General features: G+C 30.3%; 1 protein-coding gene across 4 annotated transcripts in view; it reads right to left on the bottom strand.

The window, feature by feature from the left end:
• The window catches only part of LOC106593698 (WAS/WASL-interacting protein family member 1), a 51,304-nt gene that overhangs the window by 21,496 nt on the left and 8,556 nt on the right, over positions 1 to 21,252 (bottom strand). The window contains exon 1 of one of the 4 annotated variants that reach the window (XM_082963726.1): positions 2,142 to 2,316. The exons of 1 other annotated variant lie outside the window; for it this stretch is intronic. The gene's annotated coding sequence lies outside the window, so the exon portion shown is untranslated. Of the gene's footprint in view, positions 1 to 1,735; positions 1,941 to 2,141; positions 2,317 to 21,252 lie in introns of those variants that run through there. 2 more of the 4 variants (XM_082963725.1, XM_082963727.1) reach the window with 2 other exon arrangements.

Genomic DNA, 21,252 nt, shown 5'->3' with positions numbered 1-21,252 from the left:
ACCTAAAAAGTGACATATTGCAGCTCTGAGTCTCATTATTTCTGCCTCCTGCACCAGTTCCTGTTGTTACTCCAACGACCAGAGAAAGTAAAATATCCCTCGATATGAAAAGATAGACAAGCCACTAATAATAACACAAGCTTATGGAAACACTTGCTATATTCATTCATTGCAGCTTCAGTGCTGGTTGTAGCTTGAGTGGAAGTAGGGAGAAGACGCATTTTATGGCTTATAAAAGTGTTGAACAAAGTGTCTATGGCTCGAGGACGCTGTATAGACACGGTGATCTGAGCTATCTGATTGGCCAGCAGTAGGCCAAAAGGTGCACTTGATTTTCTCTCTGGGCCTGCCAGGTAGGCAGAGTTCTACCTTCAGACACATGAAATGGTTCAAAATGGGAGGCAATCAAGGTGCACTTGATTCATCATCCTGGTGCTAGGGCTGATGAATCAAGTACACCTAATGACAACAGCGCAAAACGAATACAAATAAAAATAGGAACGCAGGGCTTTATCGTTGTTGATTTTTTTACAGAAATGTTTGGTGATCAACTAGGAATGCCTTGGAGATCGCGATTGACCGGTTGGTGACCACTGGTCTAACGATTGAAAACAGGGATAGTTTGGGATTTCTTCCCAAGAGTCAGATGAACTCGTGGATACCATTTTTATGTTTCTGCGTCGAGTATGAAGGAAGTAAAGGTAGTTTCGCAAGCATGATAGCTGTTCCCATTGACTTCCAGTCATTGCACTTCACAGTTCCCAGGTCCAGAACAAATTCATGAAAACATACAGTATTGTACATAGACATGAGTGCCTGGATCCCCCTTCCATCTCACAGAGCAAGTGAACAGCAAACCTGCTTTCAAAAAACAAATAAAGCAACGCCTCTACCCCATGTGACCAAATGTGTGTGTATGTACTGACGTGTAACTGATAGATCCGCATATGCACACACACACACACACACACACACACACACCACACACACACACACAATTATTCTTTAGTTGTATTGTTTACAATGTATACATTTGTCTTTAGTCGTAGTGAATTTTTCCATATAGAAAACTATGTTAATGTTTTAAATTGTAAAGTATTTTTGTCTGTAATGTCTTTGTCATTTTATGTCAGACCCCAGGAAGACTAGCTGTCACCATTGGCGTCGGCTAATGGGGATCCTAATAAAATCAGAAGCAATTGCAAGTTAGCAGCTTCCTTCCAACTGAACGCAGAGACATAAAAATGGTCTCCACAAGTTCATCTTGGTATTTTATTAGGATCCCCGTTAGCTGTTGCAAAAGCAGCAGCTACTCTTCCTGGGGTCCACACAGAACATGAAACATAATTCAGAATGACATAATACAGAACATCATTAGACAACAGAACAGCTCAAGGACAGAACTACATACATTAACTGACTCTGGGGAAGGAGATAAAGGGCCTGCCTTTAAAGACAGTTCTGCCAACATCAACAGCATTTCTGGCAAAGTGCAGACACCAATGTTCCCCAGGAAGACAGGAAATAAAGTCGCAAGTCAAATTCACACTACAATGGTTCCCTTTTCCTCCATTAAACAGCTGTCAAACAGAACACCAACACCGAGGAGAAATCTGAGGAGAAATCTCAACTGTCAGAAGAGAAAGAGCAGGAGCTGAGCTAGGACTATGGGAACATATCATATATTGTATGAATGTATCAAATGGATTACCACAATATATTAAACAGTTATTACATCTACTCACGGAAGTTGTGCCCAAAAAGGTGACAACAAATTCACTCTCTTAGGTAGCTCTCGAAATCATTCTTCCAAAAAACAGGCAAAGAAATGCTACACAGTTACAGCGATAGGTGGTAGCTTCCTTAATCTGGTTCCCTTCCTAGCACCCTTTACACATTAGAGAAGTCACAGTTCCACATTTAGTCCAACCCCATGTTACTGTATTTCACTTCCTCAACTTGCTGTGTCATGAACTGACGGGGGGGGAGAGAGAGAGGCAGCAGTGTGAAAGCTACAAAACCTCTCATCTAGGCTCTCTCTCACAGTCACACAGTCTGAGCTGAGTAGCAGTTTCTCTCTCCCTCTCTCTCTCTCTCCCCCCTCTTCAGTTTGTCCTCTCCTGTGAAAGTCAAAACCTCACCTCTCATCTAGGGCTCTCAGTCACACTGTCATGTGAGCATCACAGGGCTTCTTCTTCTTCGCTCCTCTCTCCCACTAAAGTCTGTCCTCTGATGCAGATTGAAGACCCTCCTCTCCTCAGAGAGCTGCTGTCAAGAGAGAGCTCTCCTCTCCTGCTAAAATAGCTTTACTCAGAGTCAGAGCCACTTCCTGTGTTCAGCTTTCAGTCATACTTCCTCTCTTTCAACTCAGTCAGCAGCCTTACACACACACGCTCACGCTCGCTCTGTCACACACACACACGCGACCCCCCCTCCCTTTGCATTGTGTAGGCTAATGCTTTGACTCAGATGCCAATTTGATACAGTTTGCAGATACAGTCACAGTCCAAACAACTCCTAGACACACAGATACTGTACTCTCTTCAGCTCCAGATACTGTACTCTCTTCAGCTCCAGATACTGTACTCTCTTCAGCTCCAGATACTGTACTCTCTTCAGCTCCAGATACTGTACTCTCTTCAGCTCCAGATACTGTACTCTCTTCAGCTCCAGATACTGTACTCTCTTCAGCTCCAGATACTGTACTCTATTCATCTACTTCTCCATCCAAAAATGCGCAAAAGTCTGTACTATACAAGTATGCTGCAAAGACTATAGCAAACATTAGGAAGACTTTACTAATACTGACTATACCAAACATTAAGAACACCTTACTAATACTGACTATACCAAACATTAAGAACACCTTACTAATACTGACTATACCAAACATTAAGAACACATTACTAATACTGACTATACCAAACATTAAGAACACCTTACTAATACTGACTATACCAAACATTAAGAACACATTACTAATACTGACTATACCAAACATTAAGAACACCTTACTAATACTGACTATACCAAACATTAAGAACACATTACTAATACTGACTATACCAAACATTAAGAACACCTTACTAATACTGACTATACCAAACATTAAGAACACCTTACTAATACTGACTATACCAAACATTAAGAACACATTACTAATACTGACTATACCAAACATTAAGAACACCTTACTAATACTGACTATACCAAACATTAAGAACACATTACTAATACTGACTATACCAAACATTAAAACACCTTACTAATACTGACTATACCAAACATTAAGAACACCTTACTAATACTGACTATACCAAACATTAAAACACCTTACTAATACTGACTATACCAAACATTAAGAACACATTACTAATACTGACTACACCAAACATTAAAACACCTTACTAATACTGACTATACCAAACATTAAAACACCTTACTAATACTGACTATACCAAACATTAAGAACACATTACTAATACTGACTATACCAAACATTAAGAACACCTTACTAATACTGACTATACCAAACATTAAGAACACCTTACTAATACTGACTATACCAAACATTAAAACACCTTACTAATACTGACTATACCAAACATTAAGAGCACCTTACTAATACTGACTATACCAAACATTAAGAACACCTTACTAATACTGACTATACCAAACATTAAGAACACCTTACTAATACTGACTATACCAAACATTAAAACACCTTACTAATACTGACTATACCAAACATTAAGAGCACCTTACTAATACTGACTATACCAAACATTAAGAACACCTTACTAATACTGACTATACCAAACATTAAGAACACATTACTAATACTGACTATACCAAACATTAAAACACCTTACTAATACTGACTATACCAAACATTAAGAACACATTACTAATACTGACTATACCAAACATTAAAACACCTTACTAATACTGACTATACCAAACATTAAGAACACATTACTAATACTGACTATACCAAACATTAAGAACACCTTACTAATACTGACTATACCAAACATTAAGAACACCTTACTAATACTGACTATACCAAACATTAAAACACCTTACTAATACTGACTATACCAAACATTAAGAACACATTACTAATACTGACTATACCAAACATTAAGAACACTTTACTAATACTGACTATACCAAACATTAAAACACCTTACTAATACTGACTATACCAAACATTAAGAACACATTACTAATACTGACTATACCAAACATTAAGAACACTTTACTAATACTGACTATACCAAACATTAAGAACACATTACTAATACTGACTATACCAAACATTAAGAACACTTTACTAATACTGACTATACCAAACATTAAGAACACATTACTAATACTGACTATACCAAACATTAAAACACCTTACTAATACTGACTATACCAAACATTAAAACACCTTACTAATACTGACTATACCAAACATTAAGAACACTTTACTAATACTGACTATACCAAACATTAAGAACACATTACTAATACTGACTATACCAAACATTAAGAACACATTACTAATACTGACTATACCAAACATTAAGAACACATTACTAATACTGACTATACCAAACATTAAGAACACATTACTAATACTGACTATACCAAACATTAAGAACACATTACTAATACTGACTATACCAAACATTAAGAACACATTACTAATACTGACTATACCAAACATTAAGAACACATTACTAATACTGACTATACCAAACATTAAGAACACATTACTAATACTGACTATACCAAACATTAAAACACCTTACTAATACTGACTATACCAAACATTAAAACACCTTACTAATACTGACTATACCAAACATTAAGAACACTTTACTAATACTGACTATACCAAACATTAAGAACACATTACTAATACTGACTATACCAAACATTAAGAACACATTACTAATACTGACTATACCAAACATTAAGAACACCTTACTAATACTGACTATACCAAACATTAAGAACACCTTACTAATACTGACTATACCAAACATTAAGAACACATTACTAATACTGACTATACCAAACATTAAAACACCTTACTAATACTGACTATACCAAACATTAAGAACACATTACTAATACTGACTATACCAAACATTAAAACACCTTACTAATACTGACTATACCAAACATTAAGAACACTTTACTAATACTGACTATACCAAACATTAAGAACACTTTACTAATACTGACTATACCAAACATTAAGAACACATTACTAATACTGACTATACCAAACATTAAGAACACATTACTAATACTGACTATACCAAACATTAAAACACCTTACTAATACTGACTATACCAAACATTAAGAACACATTACTAATACTGACTATACCAAACATTAAGAACACTTTACTAATACTGACTATACCAAACATTAAGAACACATTACTAATACTGACTATACCAAACATTAAGAACACATTACTAATACTGACTATACCAAACATTAAGAATAATTTTCTAATACTGACTATACCAAACATTAAGAACACATTACTAATACTGACTATACCAAACATTAAGAACACTTTACTAATACTGACTATACCAAACATTAAGAACACATTACTAATACTGACTATACCAAACATTAAGAACACTTTACTAATACTGACTATACCAAACATTAAGAACACATTACTAATACTGACTATACCAAACATTAAAACACCTTACTAATACTGACTATACCAAACATTAAGAACACATTACTAATACTGACTATACCAAACATTAAGAACACATTACTAATACTGACTATACCAAACATTAAGAACACCTTACTAATACTGACTATACCAAACATTAAGAACACCTTACTAATACTGACTATACCAAACATTAAGAACACATTACTAATACTGACTATACCAAACATTAAGAACACATTACTAATACTGACTATACCAAACATTAAGAACACATTACTAATACTGACTATACCAAACATTAAAACACCTTACTAATACTGACTATACCAAACATTAAGAACACCTTACTAATACTGACTATACCAAACATTAAAACACCTTACTAATACTGACTATACCAAACATTAAGAACACATTACTAATACTGACTATACCAAACATTAAGAACACATTACTAATACTGACTATACCAAACATTAAGAACACATTACTAATACTGACTATACCAAACATTAAGAACACATTACTAATACTGACTATACCAAACATTAAGAACACATTACTAATACTGACTATACCAAACATTAAGAACACATTACTAATACTGACTATACCAAACATTAAGAACACATTACTAATACTGACTATACCAAACATTAAGAACACATTACTAATACTGACTATACCAAACATTAAAACACCTTACTAATACTGACTATACCAAACATTAAGAACACATTACTAATACTGACTATACCAAACATTAAAACACCTTACTAATACTGACTATACCAAACATTAAGAACACATTACTAATACTGACTATACCAAACATTAAAACACCTTACTAATACTGACTATACCAAACATTAAGAACACATTACTAATACTGACTATACCAAACATTAAAACACCTTACTAATACTGACTATACCAAACATTAAGAACACTTTACTAATACTGACTATACCAAACATTAAGAACACATTACTAATACTGACTATACCAAACATTAAGAACACATTACTAATACTGACTATACCAAACATTAAGAACACATTACTAATACTGACTACACCAAACATTAAAACACCTTACTAATACTGACTATACCAAACATTAAAACACCTTACTAATACTGACTATACCAAACATTAAGAACACTTTACTAATACTGACTATACCAAACATTAAGAACACATTACTAATACTGACTATACCAAACATTAAGAACACATTACTAATACTGACTATACCAAACATTAAGAACACATTACTAATACTGACTATACCAAACATTAAAACACCTTACTAATACTGACTATACCAAACATTAAGAACACATTACTAATACTGACTATACCAAACATTAAAACACCTTACTAATACTGACTATACCAAACATTAAGAACACATTACTAATACTGACTATACCAAACATTAAGAACACATTACTAATACTGACTATACCAAACATTAAGAACACCTTACTAATACTGACTATACCAAACATTAAGAACCCCGTTACTAATACTGACTATACCAAACATTAAGAACACATTACTAATACTGACTATACCAAACATTAAGAACACATTACTAATACTGACTATACCAAACATTAAGAACACATTACTAATACTGACTATACCAAACATTAAGAACACCTTACTAATACTGACTATACCAAACATTAAGAACACATTACTAATACTGACTATACCAAACATTAAAAACACATTACTAATACTGACTATACCAAACATTAAGAACACATTACTAATACTGACTATACCAAACATTAAAACACATTACTAATACTGACTATACCAAACATTAAGAACACATTACTAATACTGACTATACCAAACATTAAAACACCTTACTAATACTGACTATACCAAACATTAAGAACACATTACTAATACTGACTATACCAAACATTAAGAACACATTACTAATACTGACTATACCAAACATTAAGAACACATTACTAATACTGACTATACCAAACATTAAGAACACATTACTAATACTGACTATACCAAACATTAAGAACACATTACTAATGCTGACTATACCAAACATTAAGAACACATTACTAATACTGACTATACCAAACATTAAGAACACCTTACTAATACTGACTATACCAAACATTAAGAACACCTTACTAATACTGACTATACCAAACATTAAGAACACCTTACTAATACTGACTATACCAAACATTAAGAACACATTACTAATACTGACTATACCAAACATTAAGAACACATTACTAATACTGACTATACCAAACATTAAAACACATTACTAATACTGACTATACCAAACATTAAGAACACTTTACTAATACTGACTATACCAAACATTAAGAACACATTACTAATACTGACTATACCAAACATTAAGAACACATTACTAATACTGACTATACCAAACATTAAGAACACCTTACTAATACTGACTATACCAAACATTAAGAACACATTACTAATACTGACTATACCAAACATTAAAACACCTTACTAATACTGACTATACCAAACATTAAGAACACATTACTAATACTGACTATACCAAACATTAAGAACACATTACTAATACTGACTATACCAAACATTAAAACACCTTACTAATACTGACTATACCAAACATTAAGAACACATTACTAATACTGACTATACCAAACATTAAGAACACATTACTAATACTGACTATACCAAACATTAAGAACACCTTACTAATACTGACTATACCAAACATTAAGAACACATTACTAATACTGACTATACCAAACATTAAAACACCTTACTAATACTGACTATACCAAACATTAAGAACACATTACTAATACTGACTATACCAAACATTAAGAACACATTACTAATACTGACTATACCAAACATTAAGAACACATTACTAATACTGACTATACCAAACATTAAAACACCTTACTAATACTGACTATACCAAACATTAAGAACACATTACTAATACTGACTATACCAAACATTAAGAACACATTACTAATACTGACTATACCAAACATTAAGAACACATTACTAATACTGACTATACCAAACATTAAGAACACATTACTAATACTGACTACACCAAACATTAAAACACCTTACTAATACTGACTATACCAAACATTAAAACACCTTACTAATACTGACTATACCAAACATTAAGAACACTTTACTAATACTGACTATACCAAACATTAAGAACACATTACTAATACTGACTATACCAAACATTAAGAACACATTACTAATACTGACTATACCAAACATTAAGAACACATTACTAATACTGACTATACCAAACATTAAAACACCTTACTAATACTGACTATACCAAACATTAAGAACACATTACTAATACTGACTATACCAAACATTAAAACACCTTACTAATACTGACTATACCAAACATTAAGAACACATTACTAATACTGACTATACCAAACATTAAGAACACATTACTAATACTGACTATACCAAACATTAAGAACACCTTACTAATACTGACTATACCAAACATTAAGAACACCTTACTAATACTGACTATACCAAACATTAAGAACACATTACTAATACTGACTATACCAAACATTAAGAACACATTACTAATACTGACTATACCAAACATTAAGAACACATTACTAATACTGACTATACCAAACATTAAGAACACATTACTAATACTGACTATACCAAACATTAAGAACACATTACTAATACTGACTATACCAAACATTAAGAACACATTACTAATACTGACTATACCAAACATTAAGAACACATTACTAATACTGACTATACCAAACATTAAGAACACATTACTAATACTGACTATACCAAACATTAAGAACACCTTACTAATACTGACTATACCAAACATTAAGAACACCTTACTAATACTGACTATACCAAACATTAAGAACACCTTACTAATACTGACTATACCAAACATTAAGAACACATTACTAATACTGACTATACCAAACATTAAGAACACATTACTAATACTGACTATACCAAACATTAAGAACACATTACTAATACTGACTATACCAAACATTAAGAACACCATTACTAATACTGACTATACCAAACATTAAGAACACATTACTAATACTGACTATACCAAACATTAAGAACACATTACTAATACTGACTATACCAAACATTAAGAACACATTACTAATACTGACTATACCAAACATTAAGAACACATTACTAATACTGACTATACCAAACATTAAGAACACATTACTAATACTGACTATACCAAACATTAAGAACACCTTACTAATACTGACTATACCAAACATTAAGAACACATTACTAATACTGACTATACCAAACATTAAGAACACATTACTAATACTGACTATACCAAACATTAAGAACACATTACTAATACTGACTATACCAAACATTAAGAACACATTACTAATACTGACTATACCAAACATTAAGAACACATTACTAATACTGACTATACCAAACATTAAGAACACATTACTAATACTGACTATACCAAACATTAAGAACACATTACTAATACTGACTATACCAAACATTAAGAACACATTACTAATACTGACTATACCAAACATTAAGAACACATTACTAATACTGACTATACCAAACATTAAGAACACATTACTAATACTGACTATACCAAACATTAAGAACACATTACTAATACTGACTATACCAAACATTAAGAACACCTTACTAATACTGACTATACCAAACATTAAGAACACATTACTAATACTGACTATACCAAACATTAAGAACACATTACTAATACTGACTATACCAAACATTAAGAACACATTACTAATACTGACTATACCAAACATTAAGAACACATTACTAATACTGACTATACCAAACATTAAGAACACCTTACTAATACTGACTATACCAAACATTAAGAACACATTACTAATACTGACTATACCAAACCTTACTAATACTGACTATACCAAACATTAAGAACACATTACTAATACTGACTATACCAAACATTAAGAACACCTTACTAATACTGACTATACCAAACATTAAGAACACCTTACTAATACTGACTATACCAAACATTAAGAACACATTACTAATACTGACTATACCAAACATTAAGAACACATTACTAATACTGACTATACCAAACATTAAGAACACATTACTAATACTGACTATACCAAACATTAAGAACACATTACTAATACTGACTATACCAAACATTAAGAACACATTACTAATACTGACTATACCAAACATTAAGAACACATTACTAATACTGACTATACCAAACATTAAGAACACATTACTAATACTGACTATACCAAACATTAAGAACACATTACTAATACTGACTATACCAAACATTAAGAACACCTTACTAATACTGACTATACCAAACATTAAGAACACATTACTAATACTGACTATACCAAACATTAAGAACACATTACTAATACTGACTATACCAAACATTAAGAACACATTACTAATACTGACTATACCAAACATTAAGAACACATTACTAATACTGACTATACCAAACATTAAGAACACATTACTAATACTGACTATACCAAACATTAAGAACACATTACTAATACTGACTATACCAAACATTAAGAACACATTACTAATACTGACTATACCAAACATTAAGAACACATTACTAATACTGACTATACCAAACATTAAGAACACCTTACTAATACTGACTATACCAAACATTAAGAACACCTTACTAATACTGACTATACCAAACATTAAGAACACCTTACTAATACTGACTATACCAAACATTAAGAACACATTACTAATACTGACTATACCAAACATTAAGAACACATTACTAATACTGACTATACCAAACATTAAGAACACATTACTAATACTGACTATACCAAACATTAAGAACACATTACTAATACTGACTATACCAAACATTAAGAACACATTACTAATACTGACTATACCAAACATTAAGAACACATTACTAATACTGACTATACCAAACATTAAGAACACATTACTAATACTGACTATACCAAACATTAAGAACACCTTACTAATACTGACTATACCAAACATTAAGAACACCTTACTAATACTGACTATACCAAACATTAAGAACACATTACTAATACTGACTATACCAAACATTAAGAACACATTACTAATACTGACTATACCAAACATTAAGAACACATTACTAATACTGACTATACCAAACATTAAGAACACATTACTAATACTGACTATACCAAACATTAAGAACACCTTACTAATACTGACTATACCAAACATTAAGAACACATTACTAATACTGACTATACCAAACATTAAGAACACATTACTAATACTGACTATACCAAACATTAAGAACACATTACTAATACTGACTATACCAAACATTAAGAACACATTACTAATACTGACTATACCAAACATTAAGAACACCTTACTAATACTGACTATACCAAACATTAAGAACACATTACTAATACTGACTATACCAAACATTAAGAACACATTACTAATACTGACTATACCAAACATTAAGAACACATTACTAATACTGACTATACCAAACATTAAGAACACATTACTAATACTGACTATACCAAACATTAAGAACACATTACTAATACTGACTATACCAAACATTAAGAACACATTACTAATACTGACTATACCAAACATTAAGAACACATTACTAATACTGACTATACCAAACATTAAGAACACATTACTAATACTGACTATACCAAACATTAAGAACACATTACTAATACTGACTATACCAAACATTAAGAACACATTACTAATACTGACTATACCAAACATTAAGAACACATTACTAATACTGACTATACCAAACATTAAGAACACCTTACTAATACTGACTATACCAAACATTAAGAACACATTACTAATACTGACTATACCAAACATTAAGAACACATTACTAATACTGACTATACCAAACATTAAGAACACATTACTAATACTGACTATACCAAACATTAAGAACACCTTACTAATACTGACTATACCAAACATTAAGAACACCATTACTAATACTGACTATACCAAACATTAAGAACACATTACTAATACTGACTATACCAAACATTAAGAACACCTTACTAATACTGACTATACCAAACATTAAGAACACATTACTAATACTGACTATACCAACATTAAGAACACATTACTAATACTGACTATACCAAACATTAAGAACACATTACTAATACTGACTATACCAAACATTAAGAACACATTACTAATACTGACTATACCAAACATTAAGAACACATTACTAATACTGACTATACCAAACATTAAGAACACATTACTAATACTGACTATACCAAACATTAAGAACACATTACTAATACTGACTATACCAAACATTAAGAACACATTACTAATACTGACTATACCAAACATTAAGAACACATTACTAATACTGACTATACCAAACATTAAGAACACCTTACTAATACTGACTATACCAAACATTAAGAACACATTACTAATACTGACTATACCAAACATTAAGAACACATTACTAATACTGACTATACCAAACATTAAGAACACATTACTAATACTGACTATACCAAACATTAAGAACACATTACTAATACTGACTATACCAAACATTAAGAACACATTACTAATACTGACTATACCAAACATTAAGAACACATTACTAATACTGACTATACCAAACATTAAGAACACATTACTAATACTGACTATACCAAACATTAAGAACACCTTACTAATACTGACTATACCAAACATTAAGAACACATTACTAATACTGACTATACCAAACATTAAGAACACATTACTAATACTGACTATACCAAACATTAAGAACACATTACTAATACTGACTATACCAAACATTAAGAACACATTACTAATACTGACTATACCAAACATTAAGAACACATTACTAATACTGACTATACCAAACATTAAGAACACCTTACTAATACTGACTATACCAAACATTAAGAACACATTACTAATACTGACTATACCAAACATTAAGAACACATTACTAATACTGACTATACCAAACATTAAGAACACATTACTAATACTGACTATACCAAACATTAAGAACACATTACTAATACTGACTATACCAAACATTAAGAACACATTACTAATACTGACTATACCAAACATTAAGAACACATTACTAATACTGACTATACCAAACATTAAGAACACCTTACTAATACTGACTATACCAAACATTAAGAACACATTACTAATACTGACTATACCAAACATTAAGAACACATTACTAATACTGACTATACCAAACATTAAGAACACATTACTAATACTGACTATACCAAACATTAAGAACACATTACTAATACTGACTATACCAAACATTAAGAACACATTACTAATACTGACTATACCAAACATTAAGAACACATTACTAATACTGACTATACCAAACATTAAGAACACATTACTAATACTGACTATACCAAACATTAAGAACACATTACTAATACTGACTATACCAAACATTAAGAACACCTTACTAATACTGACTATACCAAACATTAAGAACACATTACTAATACTGACTATACCAAACATTAAGAACACATTACTAATACTGACTATACCAAACATTAAGAACACATTACTAATACTGACTATACCAAACATTAAGAACACCTTACTAATACTGACTATACCAAACATTAAGAACACATTACTAATACTGACTATACCAAACATTAAGAACACATTACTAATACTGACTATACCAAACATTAAGAACACATTACTAATACTGACTATACCAAACATTAAGAACACATTACTAATACTGACTATACCAAACCTTACTAATACTGACTATACCAAACATTAAGAACACATTACTAATACTGACTATACCAAACATTAAGAACACTTACTAATACTGACTATACCAAACATTAAGAACACTTACTAATACTGACTATACCAAACATTAAGAACACATTACTAATACTGACTATACCAAACATTAAGAACACATTACTAATACTGACTATACCAAACATTAAGAACACATTACTAATACTGACTATACCAAACATTAAGAACACATTACTAATACTGACTATACCAAACATTAAGAACACATTACTAATACTGACTATACCAAACATTAAGAACACATTACTAATACTGACTATACCAAACATTAAGAACACATTACTAATACTGACTATACCAAACATTAAGAACACATTACTAATACTGACTATACCAAACATTAAGAACACCTTACTAATACTGACTATACCAAACATTAAGAACACATTACTAATACTGACTATACCAAACATTAAGAACACCTTACTAATACTGACTATACCAAACATTAAGAACACCTTACTAATACTGACTATACCAAACATTAAGAACACATTACTAATACTGACTATACCAAACATTAAGAACACATTACTAATACTGACTATACCAAACATTAAGAACACATTACTAATACTGACTATACCAAACATTAAGAACACATTACTAATACTGACTATACCAAACATTAAGAACACATTACTAATACTGACTATACCAAACATTAAGAACACATTACTAATACTGACTATACCAAACATTAAGAACACATTACTAATACTGACTATACCAAACATTAAGAACACATTACTAATACTGACTATACCAAACATTAAGAACACATTACTAATACTGACTATACCAAACATTAAGAACACATTACTAATACTGACTATACCAAACATTAAGAACACATTACTAATACTGACTATACCAAACATTAAGAACACATTACTAATACTGACTATACCAAACATTAAGAACACATTACTAATACTGACTATACCAAACATTAAGAACACATTACTAATACTGACTATACCAAACATTAAGAACACATTACTAATACTGACTATACCAAACATTAAGAACACCTTACTAATACTGACTATACCAAACATTAAGAACACCTTACTAATACTGACTATACCAAACATTAAGAACACATTACTAATACTGACTATACCAAACATTAAGAACACATTACTAATACTGACTATACCAAACATTAAGAACACATTACTAATACTGACTATACCAAACATTAAGAACACATTACTAATACTGACTATACCAAACATTAAGAACACATTACTAATACTGACTATACCAAACATTAAGAACACATTACTAATACTGACTATACCAAACATTAAGAACACCTTACTAATACTGACTATACCAAACATTAAGAACACATTACTAATACTGACTATACCAAACATTAAGAACACATTACTAATACTGACTATACCAAACATTAAGAACACATTACTAATACTGACTATACCAAACATTAAGAACACATTACTAATACTGACTATACCAAACATTAAGAACACATTACTAATACTGACTATACCAAACATTAAGAACACATTACTAATACTGACTATACCAAACATTAAGAACACATTACTAATACTGACTATACCAAACATTAAGAACACATTACTAATACTGACTATACCAAACATTAAGAACACATTACTAATACTGACTATACCAAACATTAAGAACACCTTACTAATACTGACTATACCAAACATTAAGAACACCTTACTAATACTGACTATACCAAACATTAAGAACACATTACTAATACTGACTATACCAAACATTAAGAACACATTACTAATACTGACTATACCAAACATTAAGAACACATTACTAATACTGACTATACCAAACATTAAGAACACATTACTAATACTGACTATACCAAACATTAAGAACACCTTACTAATACTGACTATACCAAACATTAAGAACACATTACTAATACTGACTATACCAAACATTAAGAACACATTACTAATACTGACTATACCAAACATTAAGAACACATTACTAATACTGACTATACCAAACATTAAGAACACCTTACTAATACTGACTATACCAAACATTAAGAACACATTACTAATACTGACTATACCAAACATTAAGAACACATTACTAATACTGACTATACCAAACATTAAGAACACATTACTAATACTGACTATACCAAACATTAAGAACACATTACTAATACTGACTATACCAAACATTAAGAACACATTACTAATACTGACTATACCAAACATTAAGAACACCTTACTAATACTGACTATACCAAACATTAAGAACACATTACTAATACTGACTATACCAAACATTAAGAACACATTACTAATACTGACTATACCAAACATTAAGAACACATTACTAATACTGACTATACCAAACATTAAGAACACATTACTAATACTGACTATACCAAACATTAAGAACACATTACTAATACTGACTATACCAAACATTAAGAACACCTTACTAATACTGACTATACCAAACATTAAGAACACATTACTAATACTGACTATACCAAACATTAAGAACACATTACTAATACTGACTATACCAAACATTAAGAACACTTACTAATACTGACTATACCAAACATTAAGAACACATTACTAATACTGACTATACCAAACATTAAGAACACATTACTAATACTGACTATACCAAACATTAAGAACACATTACTAATACTGACTATACCAAACATTAAGAACACATTACTAATACTGACTATACCAAACATTAAGAACACATTACTAATACTGACTATACCAAACATTAAGAACACCTTACTAATACTGACTATACCAAACATTAAGAACACATTACTAATACTGACTATACCAAACATTAAGAACACATTACTAATACTGACTATACCAAACATTAAGAACACATTACTAATACTGACTATACCAAACATTAAGAACACATTACTAATACTGACTATACCAAACATTAAGAACACCTTACTAATACTGACTATACCAAACATTAAGAACACATTACTAATACTGACTATACCAAACATTAAGAACACATTACTAATACTGACTATACCAAACATTAAGAACACCTTACTAATACTGACTATACCAAACATTAAGAACACATTACTAATACTGACTATACCAAACATTAAGAACACATTACTAATACTGACTATACCAAACATTAAGAACACATTACTAATACTGACTATACCAAACATTAAGAACACATTACTAATACTGACTATACCAAACATTAAGAACACATTACTAATACTGACTATACCAAACATTAAGAACACCTTACTAATACTGACTATACCAAACATTAAGAACACATTACTAATACTGACTATACCAAACATTAAAACACATTACTAATACTGACTATACCAAACATTAAGAACACATTACTAATACTGACTATACCAAACATTAAGAACACCTTACTAATACTGACTATACCAAACATTAAGAACACCTTACTAATACTGACTATACCAAACATTAAGAACACATTACTAATACTGACTATACCAAACATTAAGAACACATTACTAATACTGACTATACCAAACATTAAGAACACATTACTAATACTGACTATACCAAACATTAAGAACACATTACTAATACTGACTATACCAAACATTAAGAACACATTACTAATACTGACTATACCAAACATTAAGAACACATTACTAATACTGACTATACCAAACATTAAGAACACCTTACTAATACTGACTATACCAAACATTAAGAACACATTACTAATACTGACTATACCAAACATTAAGAACACATTACTAATACTGACTATACCAAACATTAAGAACACATTACTAATACTGACTATACCAAACATTAAGAACACCTTACTAATACTGACTATACCAAACATTAAGAACACATTACTAATACTGACTATACCAAACATTAAGAACACATTACTAATACTGACTATACCAAACATTAAGAACACATTACTAATACTGACTATACCAAACATTAAGAACACATTACTAATACTGACTATACCAAACATTAAGAACACCTTACTAATACTGACTATACCAAACATTAAGAACACATTACTAATACTGACTATACCAAACATTAAAACACCTTACTAATACTGACTATACCAAACATTAAGAACACCTTACTAATACTGACTATACCAAACATTAAGAACACATTACTAATACTGACTATACCAAACATTAAGAACACATTACTAATACTGACTATACCAAACATTAAGAACACATTACTAATACTGACTATACCAAACATTAAGAACACCTTACTAATACTGACTATACCAAACATTAAGAACACATTACTAATACTGACTATACCAAACATTAAGAACACATTACTAATACTGACTATACCAAACATTAAGAACACATTACTAATACTGACTATACCAAACATTAAGAACACATTACTAATACTGACTATACCAAACATTAAGAACACATTACTAATACTGACTATACCAAACATTAAGAACACATTACTAATACTGACTATACCAAACATTAAGAACACATTACTAATACTGACTATACCAAACATTAAGAACACCTTACTAATACTGACTATACCAAACATTAAGAACACCTTACTAATACTGACTATACCAAACATTAAGAACACCTTACTAATACTGACTATACCAAACATTAAGAACACATTACTAATACTGACTATACCAAACATTAAGAACACATTACTAATACTGACTATACCAAACATTAAGAACACATTACTAATACTGACTATACCAAACATTAAGAACACATTACTAATACTGACTATACCAAACATTAAGAACACATTACTAATACTGACTATACCAAACATTAAGAACACTTTACTAATACTGACTATACCAAACATTAAGAACACATTACTAATACTGACTATACCAAACATTAAGAACACTTACTAATACTGACTATACCAAACATTAAGAACACATTACTAATACTGACTATACCAAACATTAAGAACACATTACTAATACTGACTATACCAAACATTAAGAACACATTACTAATACTGACTATACCAAACATTAAGAACACATTACTAATACTGACTATACCAAACATTAAGAACACATTACTAATACTGACTATACCAAACATTAAGAACACATTACTAATACTGACTATACCAAACATTAAGAACACATTACTAATACTGACTATACCAAACATTAAGAACACATTACTAATACTGACTATACCAAACATTAAGAACACATTACTAATACTGACTATACCAAACATTAAGAACACCTTACTAATACTGACTATACCAAACATTAAGAACACATTACTAATACTGACTATACCAAACATTAAGAACACATTACTAATACTGACTATACCAAACATTAAGAACACCTTACTAATACTGACTATACCAAACATTAAGAACACATTACTAATACTGACTATACCAAACATTAAGAACACATTACTAATACTGACTATACCAAACATTAAGAACACATTACTAATACTGACTATACCAAACATTAAGAACACATTACTAATACTGACTATACCAAACATTAAAACACATTACTAATACTGACTATACCAAACATTAAGAACACATTACTAATACTGACTATACCAAACATTAAAACACATTACTAATACTGACTATACCAAACATTAAGAACACATTACTAATACTGACTATACCAAACATTAAGAACACATTACTAATACTGACTATACCAAACATTAAGAACACCTTACTAATACTGACTATACCAAACATTAAGAACACATTACTAATACTGACTATACCAAACATTAAGAACACCTTACTAATACTGACTATACCAAACATTAAGAACACCTTACTAATACTGACTATACCAAACATTAAGAACACCTTACTAATACTGACTATACCAAACATTAAGAACACATTACTAATACTGACTATACCAAACATTAAGAACACATTACTAATACTGACTATACCAAACATTAAAACACATTACTAATACTGACTATACCAAACATTAAGAACACATTACTAATACTGACTATACCAAACATTAAAACACCTTACTAATACTGACTATACCAAACATTAAGAACACCTTACTAATACTGACTATACCAAACATTAAGAACACATTACTAATACTGACTATACCAAACATTAAGAACACATTACTAATACTGACTATACCAAACATTAAGAACACATTACTAATACTGACTATACCAAACATTAAGAACACCTTACTAATACTGACTATACCAAACATTAAGAACACCTTACTAATACTGACTATACCAAACATTAAGAACACATTACTAATACTGACTATACCAAACATTAAGAACACATTACTAATACTGACTATACCAAACATTAAGAACACATTACTAATACTGACTATACCAAACATTAAGAACACATTACTAATACTGACTATACCAAACATTAAGAACACATTACTAATACTGACTATACCAA

This window comes from Salmo salar, chromosome 17 (genome assembly GCF_965601325.2).
Source record: "Salmo salar chromosome 17, fSalSal1, whole genome shotgun sequence".
Lineage (NCBI taxonomy): Eukaryota > Metazoa > Chordata > Actinopteri > Salmoniformes > Salmonidae > Salmo > Salmo salar.
The sequence above is the reverse complement of the archived record's forward strand: the minus strand, read 5'-3'. Positions and strand labels throughout refer to the sequence as shown.